The following is a 22,884-nucleotide window of genomic DNA, read 5'->3' on the forward strand; positions in this document are numbered from 1 at the left end:
TTCTTCCTGTAATCACATTGTTTATTTTATTATTGGTTGTACCCGTGTTTAACAATTGTCAGAGTAGCACTTACCTGCATTTTAAACTGGGACCTTCACTGCGCTTTTCGCAGGTCGTTAGTCGTTAGCCTGGGACATTGCATCGCCGCCATCTTGGGGGTAGTGTAGAGGACTCTGTAGAGGCGCCACTTCCGCGTGTGCTCTAGTTGGAGACACAGGAGGCGGGGCCCCTACTTAAAGCTGCCATGACAACGCGCAGCGGTGACGCGCAGCGGAAGCGCCGTCTCAGCGCCGGAGTCACGCCAGAGTCCAGCCCGTCTGTGCCCGTCCGGGCCCAGACGGGCGTAGGGCAGGATACTAGGGCGAAACCTAAGTCCGCGATGCGTTCTTACGAGCGCAACGAACTTATGGCTCTTCGGCATGCACTACCTAACAGCGAGGATCTTTTTACGCAACGTCCTTCCCCCCCTTTCGTCAGAGAGGTAAGGAGGAATACCTCGGCTACTAAAGATAAAAACGACCTGGCTATCGGTCTGCTGAATTGCAGATCCCTCCCTCGTCATGCGACAGAAGTCAATCTGCTCATCCAAGACTCTGCCCTAGACGTTTTGCTTCTAACGGAAACGTGGTTGACCCCCAGCTCCGATGCAGACATTGTGGAGGCCCTTCCGCCAGGCTACCTGATTTGTCATGTAGATAGACCAGAGGGGCGAGGGGGTGGCCTCGCCATTATTTACAGGAGCCTGTTCGTCTGCAGGGCACAGAACGGCCAACTCTCGGATTGTGAGAGCTGCCATTTCGCCCTCAGGATATCCCCGACAGTGTCTATATCGGGCCTGCTGATTTACCGCCCCCCAGGTGTAGTGGGCAATTTTGTGAGTTCCCTTGTTGAAACAGTTACGACTCTGGCCACATCGTCGGCTAATTTTATGGTGTTGGGTGACCTTAATCTGCACTTCAACGAGCCCACTGACCAAACGGCTCTGGATCTCCAGAGCGTTTTAAAAGAGTGTGACCTGAACCTAATTAATTCTGGGCCTACTCACGAAAAGGGACACCTACTCGACCCGATATTCTCGAACATTCCTCGCCTTATGGCGAAGTCCGCCCTCTCTCTCCCATGGTCAGACCATTTCTTGGTCCCAGCTTGCTGGCAAATTGACCCACTACCTGTACGTACCAAACAGGCCTTCCTAGTGGATAGAGCCTGGTCCAGACTATCGGTTGAGAAATGGACCTCGAAACTGGAAGACACAATCCCTCCTTGTGCGTCGGACCCAGTTACGGCCGACACCAACATTAACAACTGGCTATCCGCCTCCCTTGATACTCTGATTCCCAAAAAAAGAGTCCAAAAGAGGGAGAAACGAGTTGGATCAGCTCCGTGGTATTCGGTAGAACTACGCACCCTTAGGAAAGGATGTAAAAGGATGGAGAGGCTATGGAGGAAGAACTGGGAAGATCATAGGAGAGAAGAATATCGTGCTGCAATGAGGGGCTATAAGTCAGCTGTACGACTTGCGAAAGCCCTTTTCTTTGAAGACCGTATTAAATCCGCTTCTAGTTCTTCCAGGGAAAGTTTCAGAGTGCTTAGAGAACTGCTCAAAGTTCCGGAGCCGGTTGCCATGCATGATAAACAAAAAAGCACGGAACTAGCGGAGTTCTTCCACACGAAAATTGAGAAGATCTTAAACTCCCTTCCCCAGCCCAGGTTATCTCAGGACCACGGCAAGCGGATTGGGGGAACTCAGGCCAGAGAGAGCGCTCCCGGCCTTGACACCTTTGGCCCAGTGTCAGTGAGCGACGTCGCCAAAACTCTATCGTTGATCAAAAGCGGCTCCCCCATGGACCCGGTTCCCATGAAGTTCCTTAAGCAGGTAACAGCGGTCATTGCAGCCCCCGTGACTGACCTAATGAACGCCTCTTTCACCCAGGGTCTGGTTCCACCCACTTGGAAAATGGCAGTTGTTAGGGCTTTATTAAAAAAATCCAATCTGGATTCTACGGTCCTCTCGAACTTTAGACCCATCTCACTGCTGCCGGGCCTCGGCAAAGTTGCTGAGCGACTGGCAAACAAGCAGTTGTCTGCCTTTTTGGAGCTGAATGGTCTCCTCCGGCCATCTCAAACTGGATTTCGTCCGGGTCAGGGCACCGACACGGCTCTCGTGGCGGTCGTGGATGAGGCCAGATGGATCCTAGACTCAGGAGGATCAGTGGCAGTGATCCTCCTGGACCTCAGCGCGGCGTTTGACACCGTGAGCCATCAGTTGTTGATACAGCGGCTGGCTGAGGTCGGGGTGTCTGGGGTGGCTCTGCAGTGGTTGAGATCTTTTCTCTCGGATCGAACTTACCAGGTTTGGGATGGATCGGAGAGATCTAAATCAATCCCCCTCCAGTGTGGAGTGCCACAGGGCTCCTCGTTGAGCCCTACACTATTCAACGTTTAGATGGCCCCGCTGGAGGATGTAGTCTCCCCCTATGACATCAAAATCGTCAGTTATGCTGACGATACGCAGCTAGTTGTTTCCCTATCCCATCTGGCCGACAACCCGGACATCTTGAATTCCTGTCTGGTGGATGTCCATACTTGGATGGGAGAATCCTCCCTCAAGCTAAACGGCTCAAAGACGGAATTACTGCTGCTGGGGAGTAAAGCTACCCTCCTTCCCCCACTCAGCTGGCCTGGTTGTATGGGTGAGCCTCCAGCCCCCAAGGAAGCAATTAAGAGCCTTGGAGTCTGGTTAGAACCGGACCAGTCACTTCGCACTCAAGCCAAGAAAACAGCAGGAGTGTGTTATGCCTTACTCAGGTCGGCTCGGAAAATCTTTCCTCCTCTTCCGTTAACATCGAGGAAGCTGTTGATTCAGGGTCTTATAACATCTAGACTAGATTATAGCAATGCTATTTTCTTGGGCGCCCCTGAATCTACTTTCAAGACCCTTCAACAGGTCCAAAACGCGGCGGCAAGGCTGCTCATGGACATCCCGAGGACGCAATCTGCGAAACCGGCACTGAAGGCATTGCATTGGCTCCCTGTGCGGGAGAGAGTGACTTTTAAGGCACTTTGTATTGCCCATAAAATCCTCTTGGGGAAAGGCCCCCTCATTCTAAAAAACCTAGTTACGGCATACAAAGCAAGCAGAACGCTGCGATCAGAGAGGCAACACCTCTTGCTAGTTCCTAGAGTAAAAAAGGCCCGAACAGGCGGAAGAAGATTCTCATTTAACACGGCAAAGCTTTGGAACTCGCTTCCGCTTAAACTACGCGCTGAGCCTTGTACACTGCGCTTTCGCAAAGGTCTTAAAACCTTTTTGTTTCCCGGATAATGTGTCAACGCTGTCCTCCACCTTTCATCGGATGTTTGTCTGGAAGCGCCGGGATGCCCAAGGGTAGCTGCGCGCTATATAAGATTTTAAATAATAATAATAATTTTCCCCCCACCTGAACTGTGCTGCATTTGATGAATGAAGTCTAATTAAAATATCTAAAAGGTTGCCCGGCAGACCCATGTCTTTCAATACTCTCCTGAGTCTAGCTCGGGGAACAAGATCAAACACTTTGCGCAGATCAACAAAGGCCACATATAATTTCCTCCCCTTTACTACTACTTCCTTCCAGTAGATACACAAAAGATGAAAGACCTGGTCCAGAGTACTAACTTTTGTGCAGAAGCCTGCTTGAAAATCGCTCAGGATTTGGGACTTAGACATCCAGTCCTGAATCCTTCCTAGTATCTGCTTACAGAAGATTTTCTGGAGAGAATCAATTAGGCTATTTGGCCGATAACTCCCCGGCATAGCTCTGTCCACTTTTTTATAGATGGGCACTATCTCAGCAGCCTGCCACGATGCTGGTATGTTGGCACCAGACATACTCAAATTTGATATTAAGTTAATATTGGAGCCCCAGAGAGATCTATCCTCCCCAGATAGATCATTAGGAATTCTGTCCGGGCCGGTAGCACGTGCGGGGACACAGGTGGAAATCGCCATTTGGGTTTCCTCGATGGAAAAAACAATGGTATGACCATTTCCACCTCGGGCCTCAACTCCCAATTTCACTGTCCTCCAGGGTTTCTCTAATACCTTTGCCATAAAGGGAGCTAAAATGAGTAACCCACTCTTCTGGTTGCAGTGTATTCTAAGACTGCCTTATTTCCCTTTAGCCAGTGTGCTGTTTTCCTCCAAAATGTCTTGGGATCTTTGTTTGTCAATGCTGAGTGTAACGAGGACCAGAGAGAACCCTCCCATTCTTTTTTTTGTTCTCTCAATGGCCTGCCTATATTTGGCTCTGCAGTTCACAACCTCAGAGCGATCCTTGCTTTTTAATGCACAGATGAGCGCCCCCTTTGCTTTCCCGCAGTGCTGGCTATACCAGGCATCCTCATTAGCCTGCAAAGGATCTATGGAGTGTCCCTCCCTTTTCCGTGCTTTTGGAGGCTGACTAAACATATCTCGCATTTCAATATAAAAACAACTTGTGGCAGGATCCCAGACTAACAGCAGCACTTTTAGCGGGGAGTTTAGTTAATTCCACAATTACCCGAAGTGCTTTACTTTTAACTAATTCTAAAGCTTCTGGGTGTTCCTCGACTCACTTCCATTTAATTGGCCTTTGGTCATTTGTGATGGAGAGAACACCCAACTCCGGACACCTCCTAATATCAGGTTGGGCAGTACCAGGTTTTTTTAGAGTAAATGCAAGAGCATTGTGATCACTCTCTACTCTTTTTACCACCACCATGTCATCCACTAGGGGGCAGAGATTAAGGGATACTAGACAATAATCAATTCTGTTTGTGTGGCCAATTCTGTTGAAAGTACACTCCCCTTTGGGATCAGACCTTGTTCTCCCATTTGTAGCTCTTAGATCATGTTGTAGGGTAAGGGCTAGCGCCTGGCCTCCTCTCTTCGTCCATCTCACACTCTGTAAATCTAGGTGTGGGATTGACCACACACAATCCCAATCCTGGGTCAAGTCTGAGGGAGCAATGAAAAAGGGTTCAAAAGAGCAATTAAAATCACCTGCCACTAGTACAGGAACACCATCAGAGTACTCAGTCAAAGCATGATCTAATATATAAAATGTATTTGTTTCGTCTAGGGTATGAACCACTCTATTATAGACATTAAAAATTCTAATCGTCCAACCACTGTATAGGCTCAACTCAAAGGCTAAAATATCCTGTGAATCGACATGAAGGAGCTTGACCTTAGACCCCAGAGTGTTTTTCACCCAAACAGCTAAGCCACTTGAGGGTCTACCCTGCTCTTTCCTCGTGGCAGCAATGCCATAGGAAGAGAAACCACTCCTAAAAGGTGTAGATAAACTCCAGGTTTCCTTAAATAGGATTACATCATATAAGTGTAGAAGGGTACACCAATCTGGGTCAGAGAGCAGTTTTGTAATTCCTGCCACATTCCAGACCAAGACCTTTAAAGAAGGGTGGACTGGGGCTTCTCCTACTTCAGTACCCTTGCGGTCATACTGCTATTTACATATAGGTTACAAGTTCATTACCAGTCTCAGTATTTGTTGTACCTCTAAGAGTTGAAACTTCTGGTGGGGGCAGAGGTAGTAGGGGACCTGAACACCCAATGTTCCTATCAGCATTCAGTCCAGGCTGTAGTCATCTTTGGCCATTTGCTACCCCACGAGGACAGGGAACTGATCACACCCCAAAGGATCTATACGACATAGGCTCTAATCTTGGGGGTCTTCTGTACCTAATGGTGATTGAGGTATTTATTGGGGGCATTGTGCATGAATCAATCGCTAATCGGCCAGTGACCATGCTTCTAGCGTGTCTCTGATGGCCCCAGGTGAACTAAATCTTTCAACAGCTTTGATGTCATCTCGAATGATGGAATCACAGTGGCGGGTAGATCTTAACCAGTGAATAACTTTGTTTTTTAACGAGTCCCAATCTTCATACCCGGCACTGGGGAGGTTAGGAACTTCAGCTAAGTAAATCACATCTTGAGCACCCTGGTCGCTATGCCTCATACAGACTCCCTCCTTCACTGACCCTACCCCTTGAAACCCCTCACTCCCTGACTTCGGTACATACCCTTCATCTAGAATAACTTCACCTCTATCTGGAACCCAAGAGCCAGTACTGGCCTGATCGACTCCCGATGTTGTTCTTACATGTGGAGTGGATATGTCATTCGAATGATGGTTTCTAGAAGAGTCATGGGGTTGGTGGAGAATTCCTGCAGAAACAATTTTACTGGAGGGCTCAGCAAACCCACATGAGTAGGGGCCTATGCACCTATCCTTTGATGCTAATTTAGCCGCGGGTGTTGGAAATGGCATTAACGCTTGATGCATCCCATTCCTAGAGTCTATTCTTTTGGTTAAGGAAGCAGCCTCCCTTATTAGTGCTAATACCTCCTCTTTCAATTACTCAATTAGTGACTTCAATATTTGCATCTCACACACAGGGGCTTCACACAGCTTCTCAGGATTACCTAGTCCGACTCCTGGTCGCCCTTCCTCCTCATGAGCAAGAATGTCGAATCTGTTGTGGCACTCAACTTGGATAACGTGTGACACACTAGGGGTACTACTCGACTCCCTGGACACTATTACAGATGTGCTTAAGTCAAAAAACGGGTCAGAAGGTCTTTTTACTAGTCCCTTGCTTCTCCCTTTTGAACGTCGATTGAACATCTGTGGTATTAACTTTTCTGATTTTTTTCCCTGATGGTAGCTTGGGTGAAGGTGGTGACAAGCTTACAGAGTTTGCATCATTACTGGCGTCTGTTCTGGGTAAAGTATCTGGCTGAGGAGGGGATCTCGGTGGGCCTGCATCTGGTATTTCTTTGCACTCTGTCAAAATTGACTCTATCCAATCCATAGTCTCATGACAGACAGCACCTAGGGATCTCTTTTCTTTTTGGGAATTCCCATACCCTGCAACCTGTCTTGGCCTTTTCTTTTGCCCATTTCTCTTGGAAACTATCCACTAATATAGTACAAACCCTCTGTACTATCCTCTATACTGTCACCAAGGCACTCAGGCACAGGTAGAAAGCATATACTTAACAGTGGATATAAACTACTTCAAAACCATATAATTTGCAAAATGAAGTTAAAGAGATAGATGTCAGCTGTAAGCAGTTCAGCACATTGCATAAGAGGGGACAAACATATACTATGAAACAAAACCTAGGGGAGTGGCCCCGCTCCGGCTCTTACTGTCTCTGACGGGCGGAGACGGGCACGCCCTTGGCCCGGGCTTTGCCCGGGCGCGTCCCGTGCTACGGGAGCCCTGAGCAGCTTTTAAGCGCCTCCTGGCGCATTATGAGCAGCGTTGGCGGCACCGACCACAGAGCAGGCTGGACAATGGAGTCCGGACGGGCAGCAGAAAGTGGTATTTGCAATGATGGGCTCCCGCGCTGCCGGAGACCTGAGCAACTTTAAAGCGCCTCCAGGCACGTTACGAACAGTGTTGGTGGCCCAGGCCACCAAGCAGGCTGGACAATGGAGTCCGGACAGGCAGCAGACAGTGGCGTGTGCAATGAAGGGCTCCCACACTGCGGGAGCCCTGAGCAGCTTTTAAGCGCCTCCTGGCACGTTATGAACAGCGTTGGCGGCCCCAGACGCAAAGCAGGCTGGACAATGGATTCCAGACGGGCAACAGAAAGTGGCGTGTGCAATGAAGGGCTCCCGCGCTGCAGGAGCACTGAGCAGCTTTTAAGCACCTTCTGGCGCGTTACGAACAGCGTTGGTGGTCCTAGCCACAAAGCAGGCTGGACAATGGAGTCCGGATGGGCAGCAGAAAGTGGCATGTGCATGAAGGGCTCCCGCACTGAGGGAGCCCTGAGCATCTTGTAAGTGCCTCCTGGCGCGTTACGAACAGCGTTGGTGACCCCGGCCGCAAAGCAGGCTGGACAATGGAGTTCGGACGGGCAGCAGAAAGTGGGGTGTGCAATAAAGGGCTCCCATAAGGGCCTTATTATGAGTTTGGCATCTGTGAACTGTCATGCCCGCAGCCATGGTCCAACCGCCGCTAGCTCGATGGTTCGACCGCCATATTATGAGTTGGGCGGATTGCTATTGCAAAGTCTGCAGCTGAACCGCCCACACCGCCAGCACACCACAGACTGGCAGGGTTGTGTAAGGGGAAAAGCAGCTGCCATACAGTGGTACAGAGGAGTTGGACTGCTGTCCGTATTACAAGTTGACTTTCCAATGAGCCGACCTTGGTGGTGGGACCAATAGCTTCAAGTTGGCGGAAACAAAGGATTTGGGGTATATAGTCACCCTTTTCCTGTTTTTTCCATCAGAGTTCAACTTGGATACCTTTTTTAAGGTCCCTCACTGCAGCATCTTCACCCCAAGGATTAAGACCCTGTCTTAATGTAGGTGAGTCCTTTTTGTGCTATATACCCATTGCCTGGACTGCCCACATATGTGCCAGACTCCGGCAATGGATAGATTTTATTTTTCTACATGTATCATGCATACGTATGCATTCAACACATTTACAGTCAAAATGTTCACACAAGCATTGATACATATTGAAAAATAATCACAACCGCTGCAAAATCCCCACTGCCACACCGCTGGCACCATGGTAAACTCGTAATACGGCATCTGAAGACCGCCAGCGCTGTGGTCTATTGGAAGCTGTGGATGAAGGGTTCGAGCGGCCGGGCCATCAAACTTGGAATCGGACCTCAAGTTCTTTGTTCATATTCAACACACTTGCTAGTGTAAGAGGGTGGTAGATTCAACTATCATGACCCAACCACTCACATTGCCAAATTAAGTTCACTACGTCTGCCAATCACACCATGAAATGCACATTTGGAATCATCAAGTGGTTCTTCAGATACCATAAGGATATAGGGAAGTGCTCTTGTACTTCTCATAAGAAGCATACAAGATCATTGTAGTTTGTTGTGTGTAGCATATCATTACTAGGCGGCTTACAGATAAACCTTATGCCTGTACTCTGGCGCAGGTTCCCGGGTGGGAAACAGAACAGGGGTCAGGGTCTGCAGGTATGTGCATGGCTAGTGTTAATTTCACATCTGCTGTAATTTGGTTGCTGTATCAAAGTAGTTGGATTGCCCTAATTCAGAGATTAATTGTGAACTATGACACCATCCACATATATCATCATGAGACACCAATGTTGGAAAATGATGATGACACAACCAATCATGCAGTTTTATATATACACCACACACACACACACACACACATAAAGATGTGTGTGAGTGTGTGTGTGGTTTGCATATAGATATTTTATTGTCTTTATTTAGTTATAGTTAAGTCAAAGTTTCCATAGGAAAGACATTATTTGTTTCTTTAATACGTATATCACAGTTGACAAATCTGCATGAAAAGTTCCACAAAAAAGTTCATTTACCTTGGCTCAGTCACAGTAGCGGCTGCTACTCGACCCGGGTGGTGGGTGAGGGGGTAAAAAAAGTTTTTAAAAAACTCTTACCTGTGATGGACAGCCACTTCCACTCCTCCGTCCTCTTCTTAATGTCTCCGGTCCAGCAGCAGGAAGCAGTAGGAAGCACTCCGGCTCCCAGGCTCCCCTTAGCCAATCACAATGCTGCAATGAAGCGTTGTGATTGATCTGAGTGCCGTGGATCGGCATTCACATAGGGACAGGGAGCCTTTGCATGTTCCTCACAAGGCTGTGTAATGCAGCCTGGTGGGGAAGATGCAAAGTGCACAGGACTGTTTGGTCCGCCCAAGAGGGCTGGCCAAGTAGTCCTGCACACTTAACGAGTGCAAGCCACTCCTCTCCCTGCTCTGGCCAGCCCCTCCCCACTCCACCCCGAGAGTCACTGAAAACTAAAATGATAATAGCGATACGTTATTATCATTTTAGTGTTCTTGTTGAGTAGTGGGGCGACTCTCCTCCGCACTAGCTGAGGAGCCGCCATTGCTCATTCATGGAAAGTTGCCCATCAACCGGGGAATAAGAAAAAGGTTGGTGTCCCAAAAGTGCTATTTCCAATGTTGTTTCCCTTAGGAATGTATTTTCTTGGATACTGAAAAAAATACTGAACACAATTACACCAAATTAGGCAAACAGTTAGACATCTACTCAGAAAGTATGCTTAATGTTATACAGTGAACATCTGTTCAGCCATTCTTGAGAATTTAGAATTTTACAGGGGGCTACAGGTGCCATGGTACTTGCAACAAGTACCATTGGTACCCATTGTACTGTGGCACAGGTGTCATTTAACATATCTTGAGTGATATAATATATGAGGTCATAAGTAGTGCATGACAAAGAGCTGGTTCTAATTAGTTCACCAACTATAATTGGCAAATTTCAGTGCTTTTTCAGTTTCTGTTTTTATGTCATTTCAACACATAATTATAAAATCACTTTACCCTTTGGTTTTGCACATTGAACATCTGCCCTTTAATTGTATTTTGCGATCTTATTGCCATCCCTAACTATAACGTTGCTTTGACCTTTGTTTTTTCTATTATAACCCTGGCAAGATCTTAATAATACTTAACTATGGTATCACTTTAACTTTAGTTTTTTTTAGTGGTGTACTGTTCTGTATATCATATTCTAAGTTGAACATATGCTCAACCTCCTAAGGTGACCTGCCACTCAAGGAACTATCTTTGGCCATGCAAATCCTCGGGTACGTCAGTACCAGGGCCACCGCAACCACTGCTTTGCATGGCCTTCAGTCATGAAGGTTTTTGACTATGTTCAACCCATGTATATAGGAGATATAGATGCACTGTAAGAGTTTCAGAAGTAGCTGTCGGAATGTGTAATTAACAAATATCAATTTAAAAAACACTTACTGTTTTATATAGCACTACTCATGAATTGTCTGTCAGAGCACTTTGCATCATATGCACACATTATACAGAAACAATATACCATACAAGTGTGGAAATCAATGTACAAAAAACAATACATAAGGCAACAAGGGTTACAAGGTGTAGGAGTCACATATTGTCCTTACTGGTAGGCATTGTATGTGAAGAGTGCACGGTCAGGAGAAACAGAGAAGTCAGGATTGAATTTAGAACAGAACACAGTGGTTAGAGATGTCCGCAGTAGTGACGGCTACCAGGCGGGAGTGGGGTGCAGGGGGTGAAGAAAATAAAGAAATAAAAACACTTACCTGGGCCGGTCGGCTGCAGTCTCCTACCTCCGTCTGCTTCTTCCTGTGTCCGCCGGCAACAGTAAGCACCCGGGCTCCCAGGATCCCTATATCCAATCACAACGATGCGATGCAGCGTTGTAATTGGCTTGAGTGCTGTGGATCAGCACTCAGACGAAGAATGGGAGGCTTTGCATGTTCCTCACTGGGCTGTGTAAAGCAAGCCTGTTGGGTAAGATGCAAAGTGTACAGGACTGTTCGGCTGGCCCGAGAGGGCTGGCCAAGCAGTCATGCACACTTAAGGAGTGTAAACCACTCCTCTCCCTGATCTGGACAGCCTGCCCTGCCCTGAGAGCCACTGACTCAATAGGAAAAATAAAATGATAGTAACAATACATTATTATCATTTTATTTTCCCTTTTGAGTAGAGGGACCACCCTCCTCCGCCTTAGCGGAAGAGCTGCCACTGGTTGACCGCACTAATACTACCCAAAGGAACACGTTAAAGAAACATTAGAATACGGTTGGAATAAGAAAAAAAACAATACGTTTCTAAACCCATGCCTTTTGTTTGCATTCATCTCCCTGATGCGGGTTTAGAACTCTCTGAGCTGGATTGCAACTGATGAGATGCAAGTAACAAAAAGATTTCTGTGTCAAAAGCAGTAACCCACTTACCTATGCACATCAATTGAAATCTGTGATATGTTTTTAACATGATGTGCTTTGTAGCTGGTACATTAACCCTCTATGCCACATTATAAGTCAAAACTGTGACTTGAAAAAATCCAGATCTTTCCAACGAATATATGACGTTACTTCGCAAGCCATTAGTAGGCATGGCATTATTACGAAGTTTTTACTTCGCAATGACCATTACTTCGCAAGTTTATACTGCGAAATCATTTACATTGCGAATGCATTTAAATGTACTTAAAATGGGTTTTCACCGCATTTAATTAATATGCATACCATTTGAACTCCTTTACTGCACGTAGTAAGTACAAAAAATCTCTAATACAAACCTATCCCCTGGAACTCGATGACAAGAAATTATGGTTTTTGGGTGGGGGAGTATAGCAAATGTAATTAAACACCACTTTAAATTTAAAAAAAGTCACGTAATCATTAATATATTTTAATATTTTCAACATGCTTTTAATAAATTAAATAAGTCTTTTGGGTGGGTGATTCCTTACACTTTTTTAACACATTTACATTTACAAATAGGAACACTACACTACACAAATCCTCAAACACTATACTATCCTACACTACTCAAACACCTCTACAGTACCCTAAACCCTAAATCACTATCCCCTAAATGTCCTTCCCCCTTCCCACAGTCCTGTCCCTACACTCTTACACTACAATGCAAGACCCCCTGACACTAGCCTAAACCCTAAAACTCTACCCGACACTACTCAAATACCTCTACACTACCCTAAACCCTAAATCACTACCCCCCTAAATGTCCTTCCCCCTTCCCCCAGTCCTGTCCCTACACTCTTTCACTACACTGCATGACCCCCCGACACTACCCTAAACCCTAAATCACTACCCCCTGCACATCCCTCCCCTGACCCCCTGTCACTACTCCCAAACACTACCCTTCATGACCCCGACACTACTTTAAACCCCAAAAAAAAATAAACACTACACAAACAAAACACTACAATCTAAAAGACTACCCCCTGCACAACCCTAAAAAATACACAACCCACTTACCTCTCTCTCCTTGTGGTCCCTCTCTTTCATCCGTGGTTCCTCTTTTCTCCTGCTTAATGCGTCATCATAATTGCACGTCGTTGTTTGGAAACTGAAGCGCCTCCTTTTCCAAACAGCGATGCAGATAGTCTGCAAAGTAAAGTACTTTGCGAAGTAACGGTAAATGCTAAGTAAATACATGCCAAGTAAAAACATGCGTACAAAAATATCCCGCGAAGTTCTAAATGCGTACTAATGGTAATGTGTACTAGTGCCCGCTAAGTAAAGGTAGATTACCCTTTCCAACAATTTCATTAACCACGTGATGTCATACATGCTGGCCCTGTTACGTTGAGCACGCGGGGACCGGCAAGGGAGTATAAAAGTCCTACGATCTCACAATGGAAAGCTTTTGTGTTCTAGTGTTTGAGATCTGACCTCTCTTCCAGGTCACTTACCTGTTGGAGTTCTTCCGGTTTTCTGCTGGATGTCATGGTCATCGTCGTGTTTTCTCCTCGCGTCTCCTGGCTACTCTCCTGGATTCTCTGGCAGTTCTTCTGTATTCTGGTTCGTTGGTTTCCACGGTTCTACAGCTTTCTCCCCTGCAACAATAAAAGAAAAAGAAACAACCAGTACCTTGGGCAAATACGGTGACAGCGCTTTAGCCCTGCTCAAGACTATGTTATTTGTTCTGCAATTGTATACTTATCTGATTTTGGGAAGCTTGTCCCTGGGAATTCGTTTTTTTCCTTTTTAAAACTTTTGTTCCTTTCATTATACTGGGCATTCCTTAAAGAAAGAAGGAATTCCCAGTTTCTTTTCTCCTGATGCCAAGGAGAGGTTTTTGTTTAAATACTCAACTTATGTTTGCTTTGAATTACTCTCCTGTTCAAGATCCCGGTTTCAAATAGTCATTTCCAGTAGTCTAGGGTAGGTGTTAACAAGCTCTCCTTTTGATATTATTTTTTTTCTTCAAGCAGGTATATCTTTATTGACACCACCCCTTTCACTTTCTGCAGGCAAGCCTCTAAAACCACTTGGACTACCCTGTTATCATTTAGTGGAAAAAGGGAATGATTCAAGTATTTTAACATTACATATGTTCCTTAATTATAATATCTACAATTAGCATATCTCTTCCTACTCACACATTCTCTCTCTTTTTTGGTAGTGTTGGACCCGGCCTCGTAGAATGGCCCTCCGTGCCCCCGCACCACCGAAACCTGGCACCTGCAGCCCAAGCACGCGGCCCAGCCAACCTTTCCCACCAGGACACCTGCACCAACCCCGGACATCCCCGTCCATGGCCTCTCTCCTTTCGGCCACCCCGGGCCCGCGTGCCCACTCCCTGCAACAAGATGGCCGCCCGGCTCCAGTGCGACCTGGGCCTCAAGGCGCCACTCCGGCTGGAGGACATCACGCTTCCAGGGGATGAGAGAGGGAGGAGCAGTTGCTATCGCACCTCTGAACTCCCCTGGGACGATGGGTTTCGATCGGCCCTCCGGCCTCCCTGCGGGCTGGCTCCGTGCCTGCTGGGTGTCTGGGACTCCTCCCGACCCGGCCCTGAAAGGATCAAAAGACAATAGCAGGAAATCCCGACAAGCTGCCCCCAGGTGACAAGACCCCTGCCTGCGCAGACTCCGGACATCAAAGCGGGGTCGACCTATAACAAGGGGTGCTCTGAGACTGTCCGGCAGATTTGACGCTGGAACAACGAGAGCCTGCTGACGTGGTCGTGGCTCCTGGAACTGGACCCCACCTGAGCCCTGCTGAGTGACTCGCGGCTCCCTGAAGATCGTAAGACCTCCGAACTTGTACCTGAGCCCTGCTGAGTGACTCGCGGCTCCCTGAAGATCGTAAGACCTCCGAACTTGTACCTGAGCCCTGCTGAGTGACTCGCGGCTCCCTGAAGATCGTAAGACCTCCGAACTTGTACCTGAGCCCTGCTGAGTGACTCGCGGCTCCCTGAAGATCGTAAGACCTCCGAACCTGTACCTGAGCCCGCTGAGTGACTCGCGGCTCCCCCAGACTCTCACGGTCCCGCCGGACCCCGACTCCGACCACGTATCCCCCAGCTCGAGGATTGTGAGCTGTGCGCCGGATACGTCCCTGCTTGGAACCGTTACCAGAGACAGTCCCGCTACCCCCTACCTTTCCGAGACTCTTGAGCCCGTGCTCATCTTGTACATATTTGCAGTGATACCTATTTGATAAAGCTTGTTTCTGAGAATACCCAGTGTGGTCTCTCTGTGTCGTGTGGTGCCAGAAGTACGATCCTAGTTGCGAGATTCCTCCCCCTGGGGAATCTCTCGCCAGTGCCCGGCTACAATACAACACGGGTGGGACTCAGGGAAGTCAGGACCCCTTTCCGGGCTCCTCTGAGGTCGCCGTCTAACATTGGTGGCAAGCGACGGGATTCGGGCCCATCACCTAGAGATCGTACAGTGAACAACGGACGCACGACCAACAAAGATGGCAGAAGGAAGCGCCATGAGCTCCGCAGAAACCAACGCCAACAGAGTGTTCCAGGTGGAGCATCTGGAAGAATACACACACAAAGAGCTAAAACAATTTTGCAAAGAACTTAAAATAGCTACCACTGGCCTCAACACTAAGGAAGACTTGCAGAAAGCACTGAAAACTTGGGTGGAGACCGGGGCATCCCACCCGGAAGGCACGGGGGAGCGCCCCGACGAAGCCGAACCCCCTCCAAGTGAAAGCAGCGACAATCAGGTGCAAGGCATTGTACCAGACGGGGGCCTATCCCCGGGAGAACTCGCGGACAGAGAGAGAAGCCGCAGTCATGAACTCGAGTTAGCCAAACTCAAAATCGAGGGCGAATTGAAGTTAGCGGAGAAAAAGCTAGCGGTAGAGCAAATGCGCGTACAAGGCGAACTGGAAGAAAAGAAGCTCCAACGGGAGCACGAAGGAAGAAAGCTCCAACTAGAGCACGAACGCAGCTTAAAAGAACTCGAGCTCAAGGCCCGAAATGAGGACGGGAGGCCCTCGGGGAACCGAGAGACGGCCCCCCCAGCGGAACAGAAGGTCCACATCCCCAAGGATGTGGTCAAAGAATATTATAAAAACGATGACATTCAGCAATGGTTTCGGGCCTACGAGGTCGCCATGACCTCCCATCGGATTCCACAGAAGGACTGGGGGGCGGGGTTGTGGGGGCGGTTTCTGAGCGAAGGAAGGGACACCCTGCTCGACCTACCCCTCTCCCTGCAGACCTCCTACAGCCACATGAAAGAGGCTCTCCTCACAAGATACGGCCTCACCCCAGAAATGTACCGCCAACGGTTCCGGGACTGCAGGAAGATCCCGGGCACCACCTGGGTGGAGTATGTAAACTTTTTTATTTGGGCCTTCGATGGGTGGGTCAAGGGCAGCAAGGTCACCACCCTGGCCGAACTCACTGACCTCATGTTATGGGAACATCTGGCTGCGAACTGCTTCGTAGAGCTACGTCAACATCTGCTGGATAGCAAGCTCACAGATCCCCGGAAGCTGGCTGTGGAGGCCGACCGCTGGACCAACACCCGGGTCTCCCGGGGCATGGTAGGAGAGTACCCCCGAACCAGTCAGGGACCACCCCGCCAGAGAGGGGGAGGGAACCAGGGAGGGCCGAGAGAGTCCCAGCCTAGCCCCCCGAAGACACCACCTCCACCTTTCCCGGCGCCCCCCCCGCCAGTAACAGGGGCCCCTGGGAGACGAGGACACCGGGTGACCGTCACATGTTTTCGTTGCCAGAAACCCGTGCACTACGCCAATGACCCAGAGTGCCCCATGGCCACCAAAGTCACCCCTGCGAGACAGATAGCCAACGTAGCCCTGGGGGAGGAGGTTGAGGAAGCCGAGGAGTGGGAACCCGCCGCTATGGCCCTAGTATCCCTGGGAGATAGGGAAATGATCCCTGGTAGCCTCCTACCGTCCAACACACAGAAATATGGGCAGCTCGTCAAGATCAATGGCCACCAGGTAGAGGCCCTGCGGGACACCGGGGCCAGTATCACCGGTGTCCTCAGGCACCTAGTTCCCGAGGAGCAGATCCTCCCCAATGTCTTTTGCCCCGTAATCTCTGCAGACAATAGGGAAAGTATGTGTCAGGTAGCCCTGGTGCCATTTGAGTGGGGAGGGGTGATAGGTAAACTCAAGGTGGCCGTAAGAACCTCCCAGCCGGTCGACTGCCTCTTAGGGAATGACCTGGAGAGTTCTCCCTGGAAGCACGTAGAGCGCAAGGCCCACCTAGGAATGATGGGACTCCCCGAGTGGGTGTGTGCCACCACCCGATCTATGACAGCCCGACTCACTCCCCGGAGAGAAGTCAAGAGCATCCCGGTCAAAGAAGCCCGTACCGTCCCCGCCGAGGGTCCTCCCGTTCCCCCATCGGAAGGGTCCGTCGCCAGCGACGAACCCGCACCATCCGACCCCGCCCCAGTCCCCGAGTTGGGGGATCTACCCGAGTTGGCCCATTGGCGCCACGAGGGCGGGCCCACCCGGGAAGAATTTTGCCGGGAGCAAGCCACCTGTCCTTCCCTGGTCGGGCTGCGGCGCCAGGCCGAGGGCCAAGCCGCAGGTGACCAGACCGGAACGCACCGAATCTATTGGGAAAATAACATCCTGTATAGTGAGCAGAAATCAGTGGAGCTGGGATCCGGACGGGTACTGGTGGTACCCCTCCGCTTCCGGGATTTCCTCCTGGGCTTAGCCCACGATGTCCCCCTCGCCGGTCACCTGGGTCAGGACAAGACCTACAGCCGTCTCGTGACCCATTTTTATTGGCCTAAGATGAAAGCAGCGGTAGAGGCACACTGCAAGTCCTGCCCCACGTGCCAAGCCAGTGGGAAGAGTGGGGGGAAGCGCAAGGCTCCCCTCCAACCCTTCCCGGTCGTCAATACCCCCTTCGAACGAGTCGGAATCGACATCGTGGGGCCACTGGACCCCCCCACCTCCCAAGGTCACCGTTTCATCTTGGTCCTAGTAGACCACGCCACCCGCTATCCAGAGGCTATTCCCCTGCGCACCATTACGGCCCCCGTGGTGGGCCGGGCCCTGATGGGGATCTTTTCCAGGGTGGGTTTCCCCCGCGAGGTCGTGAGCGATCGCGGCACTAATTTTATATCAAGGTATATGACGTCCGTGTGGCAACAATGTGGGGTGTCCTATAAGTTCACCACCCCGTACCATCCCCAAGGGAACGGCCTAGTAGAGAGGTTTAATAGGACTTTGAAAGGGATGATCGCTGGCCTAGAAGAGCCCCTCCGGCGTAAGTGGGACGTCCTGCTCCCCTGCCTCTTGTTCGCTTACCGGGAGGTCCCCCAGAAGTCCTTAGGGTTCAGCCCGTTTGAATTACTCTATGGACACCCCGTCCGAGGTCCCCTCAGTTTGGTTAAGGAAGGGTGGGAGGCAGCCCCCCAGACCACCCCCCGAGATGTGTTCCAATATGTCCTGGCCCTCCGGAACCAGACCAGGAGGTTCCGAGAACTGGCCGAAGCCAACCTGGAGGCAAGTCAAGAAGAAATGAAGCGCTGGTACGACCAGAATGCTACTCTGGTCGAGTTCCAGCCGGGCCAGCAGGTGTGGGTCATGGCCCCCGTGAAGCCTGGCGCTCTCCAGGACCGATGGACTGGGCCCTACAAAGTGGTTGAGAGGAAGAGCCAAGTCACCTACTTGGTGGACGTCCAGTCGCCTCGGGATCCCCTCCGGGTCCTGCACGTGAACCGCCTCAAGCCTCACTTCGTGCGGACAGAACTGAGCCTCCTGCTGGCCACCAATGACGGGGCCGAAGATGAGTCGGATCCCCTCCCGGACCTCCTGTGTGTCAAGGAGCAGGATGGCTCCGTGGAGGGAGTGAACCTCTCCCCAGCCCTCACTGCCCAGCAACAAGCGGACTGCCGCCAGCTCCTCAGACAATTTTCTGACCTCTTCTCCCTGACCCCCCGGGTCACCAACTGGTGTGTTCACGATGTGGACACCGGGGACAGCCCGCCGGTGAGACACCGAGCCTACCGGGTTCCTGACCGGGTCCGGTCCTGTATTCAAGCCGAAGTCTCGAAGATGTTGACCCTGGGGGTGATCGAGCCCTCTGACAGTCCCTGGGCCAGCCCCGTGGTCCTGGTTCCGAAGGCAGCAGCCCCCGGTGTCGCCCCCGAGCTCCGGTTCTGCGTGGATTACCGGGGGCTCAATGACGTTACCCGAGCCGATGCCCACCCCATTCCACGAGCCGACGAGCTCATTGACCGACTAGGGGCCGCCCGGTTCCTCAGCACTTTCGACCTCACCTGCGGCTACTGGCAGATTGCGCTCACCGAAGGGGCCAAGGAGAGGTCTGCTTTCTCCACCCCCGATGGGCACTACCGCTTCCGCGTGATGCCCTTCGGGATGAAAAATGCCCCGGCCACTTTCCAGAGACTGGTAAATAGGGTCCTGGCCGGGCTAGAACAGTTCAGCGCGGCCTATCTGGACGACATCGCTGTCTTCAGTTCAGAGTGGAGTGAGCACCTCCAGCACCTCCGGAGAGTGCTAACCGCCCTCCGCCAGGCAGGCCTCACCATAAAAGCCAGCAAGTGCCAGATCGGGCAAGGATCCGTAGTCTACCTGGGGCACCAAGTCGGGAGTGGCCAGGTCGCTCCTCTACAGCCAAAGATCGACGCCATCCTGGCCTGGGACCCACCCATCACCCAAACGGAAGTCCGAGCCTTTCTGGGACTCACGGGCTACTACCGCCGATTCATTCAGGGGTATGGCAGCCTGGTCGGCCCTCTCACGGAACTCACGTCTAAAAAACAGCCAAAGAAGGTGCAATGGACGGCTGCCTGCCAGGAAGCTTTCGATGCTCTAAAAAAGGCCATGTGCACGGCCCCCGTCCTCCAGGCTCCCGACTACACCAAGGAGTTCATAGTCCAGACCGATGCCTCCGAGCATGGCATTGGGGCCGTCCTGTCCCAAGTGAATGATCAAGGCCTAGACCAGCCCGTCGCCTTCCTCAGTCGGCGGCTGCTACCCCGAGTACAGAAGTGGAGCACCATAGAGCGCGAAGCCTTTGCCGTGGTCTGGGCACTCAAGAAACTACGACCCTACCTGTTCGGCACTCATTTCAGGGTCCAAACTGACCATCGGCCCTTGCGATGGCTCATGCAGATGCGAGGAGAAAACCCCAAGCTACTGCGGTGGTCAATCTCCCTCCAAGGAATGGACTTCACCGTAGAACACCGCCCTGGTACGGACCACGCCAACGCTGATGGCCTCTCCCGGTTCTTCCGCCTCAGCGACGAGAACCCCCCAAGGTGATGGGCAGTTCTCTCCGGCTTTCAGCTGGGGGGGACGCGTGTTGGACCCGGCCTCGTAGAATGGCCCTCCGTGCCCCCGCACCACCGAAACCTGGTGCCTGCAGCCCAAGCACGCGGCCCAGCCGACCTTTCCCACCAGGACACCTGCACCAACCCCGGACATCCCCGTCCATGGCCTCTCTCCTTTCGGCCACCCCGGGCCCGCGTGCCCACTCCCTGCAACAAGATGGCCGCCCGGCTCCAGCGCGACCCGGGCCTCAAGGCGCCACTCCGGCTGGAGGACATCACGCTTCCAGGGGATGAGAGAGGGAGGAGCAGTTGCTATCGCACCTCTGAACTCCCCTGGGACGATGGGTTTCGATCGGCCCTCCGGCCTCCCTGCGGGCTGGCTCCGTGCCTGCTGGGTGTCTGGGACTCCTCCCGACCCGGCCCTGAAAGGATCAAAAGACAATAGCAGGAAATCCCGACAAGCGGCCCCCAGGTGACAAGACCCCTGCCTGCGCAGACTCCGGACATCAAAGCGGGGTTGACCTATAACAAGGGGTGCTCTGAGACTGTCCGGCAGATTCGACGCTGGAACAACGAGAGCCTGCTGACGTGGTCGCGGCTCCTGGAACTGGACCCCACCTGAGCCCTGCTGAGTGACTCGCGGCTCCCTGAAGATCGTAAGACCTCCGAACTTGTACCTGAGCCCTGCTGAGTGACTCGTGGCTCCCTGAAGATCGTAAGACCTCCGAACTTGTACCTGAGCCCTGCTGAGTGACTCGCGGCTCCCTGAAGATCGTAAGACCTCCGAACTTGTACCTGAGCCCTGCTGAGTGACTCGCGGCTCCCTGAAGATCGTAAGACCTCCGAACCTGTACCTGAGCCCGCTGAGTGACTCGCGGCTCCCCCAGACTCTCACGGTCCCGCCGGACCCCGACTCCGACCACGTATCCCCCAGCTCGAGGATTGTGAGCTGTGCGCCGGATACGTCCCTGCTTGGAACCGTTACCAGAGACAGTCCCGCTACCCCCTACCTTTCCGAGACTCTTGAGCCCGTGCTCATCTTGTACATATTTGCAGTGATACCTATTTGATAAAGCTTGTTTCTGAGAATACCCAGTGTGGTCTCTCTGTGTCGTGTGGTGCCAGAAGTACGATCCTAGTTGCGAGATTCCTCCGCCTGGGGAATCTCTCGCCAGTGCCCGGCTACAATACAACACGGGTGGGACTCAGGGAAGTCAGGACCCCTTTCCGGGCTCCTCTGAGGTCGCCGTCTAACAGGTAGGGATTTTCCTGGAGTGATGTTTTATTTCACAGTTACTCCCAATGACAAGGTACTTTTTATCCCCCCAAAAATGGGACTTCGATGGGTTTTCTCAGAGCCCTATCATATGCCAATATCTTCATGGCCAAATTTGAAAACGATATTGTTTTTCAGCATGATCAGTGGCAACAACATCTCATTGAGTAAAACTGTTTCATCAGAGATATGTTTCTTATATTGAAAGGAAATCCACTAACATTGAAGAATAACATCATCATATTAAATGACAGAAATGGTCACATCAAATTCACAAAACAAATTCACAAAACAAAATTTAATTTCTAGATGTGCTAATCACAGTGACCAAAACAGGCATAAGGACTAGTGTCTTCATAGTTTGCGTTACCAAAGTTTCCAGCAGCCAGCTCTGAAAAACCACCCTTCTTGCAATTCATCAGGTTAAAAAGAATTATTTCTGATCCTAAGGATTGCTCTATCATGAATGAGCATTTCAATGTCAGAATTAAACACCATGGATACTAGAAACAATCTCTTAATCAGGTGGTCAGATGGATAGAAAAAACCTGTTGAAAAACTTTAAAAAATGAAGGAAACATGATGGCATGTGTGTTGAAATACTCCACTAAAGTGCAACCAATAAAAACCATCATAAACAAAAGATGGGAAATCTTACAAAACTAACCACATCTACAAGGGTTATTCTTGGATAAACCTAGGTTTGCATACCGCAGATCGAAAAATATTAAAGAGATTATATTTTACAAGAAACGTAATCAGGAGAGCAACCACAAAGGAACACAAAGATGCTTAAATTGTACATTGCAACAATGTTACAACAGGCAACACAGTAGCAGATCCTAACAAGGGCAACATCATTCAATTAAGACATTCAGCTAACTGCAATAGTACAAATTTTATATACACACTGAAATGGCCCTGTTGAAGAATTTACATAGCCAAAACAAAAATAAAAATAAAATTACTGATTACCGTGCATGAAAGCAATTTCCGGAACAAAACTAAAACCTCAAGTGTGACAATCCACTGGTTGGAAGTGTGTCACAATGTTTCTTATTTTGACTTTCAGGTACTGCAAGTTAGTTGTAATACCAAAGGCAGGAATAGACATCCACAAAATACTGTCCAAACTGAATTTTACTGGATTGAAAAATTGGACACTATGCATCCCTTAGGGATGAATGATAAACTGGAATATGTGTGCTTTCTGTAAATCCCCCTATATAAACACTACAGATATCTCATTTACTGAATAAGATGAATGTAACGTATTTTTTTTTACATATAAGATTATGTTTTGGTCATAGCAATATCACAATACATTGTCGAAATCATTCCCTGTCTGAATACACAGGTCCAACAGGGCTCGAGTTTCTCATTCATTAGACTATAAAACGTTTCTTGCCATTAGGTTCATTCGGAGCTTGCTCTTGTAAGGTCTCCTAATTGTTTTGAGCCCCAGACACACATGGGCATGTCC

Source organism: Triturus cristatus, chromosome 1_2 (genome assembly GCF_964204655.1).
Source record: "Triturus cristatus chromosome 1_2, aTriCri1.1, whole genome shotgun sequence".
Lineage (NCBI taxonomy): Eukaryota > Metazoa > Chordata > Amphibia > Caudata > Salamandridae > Triturus > Triturus cristatus.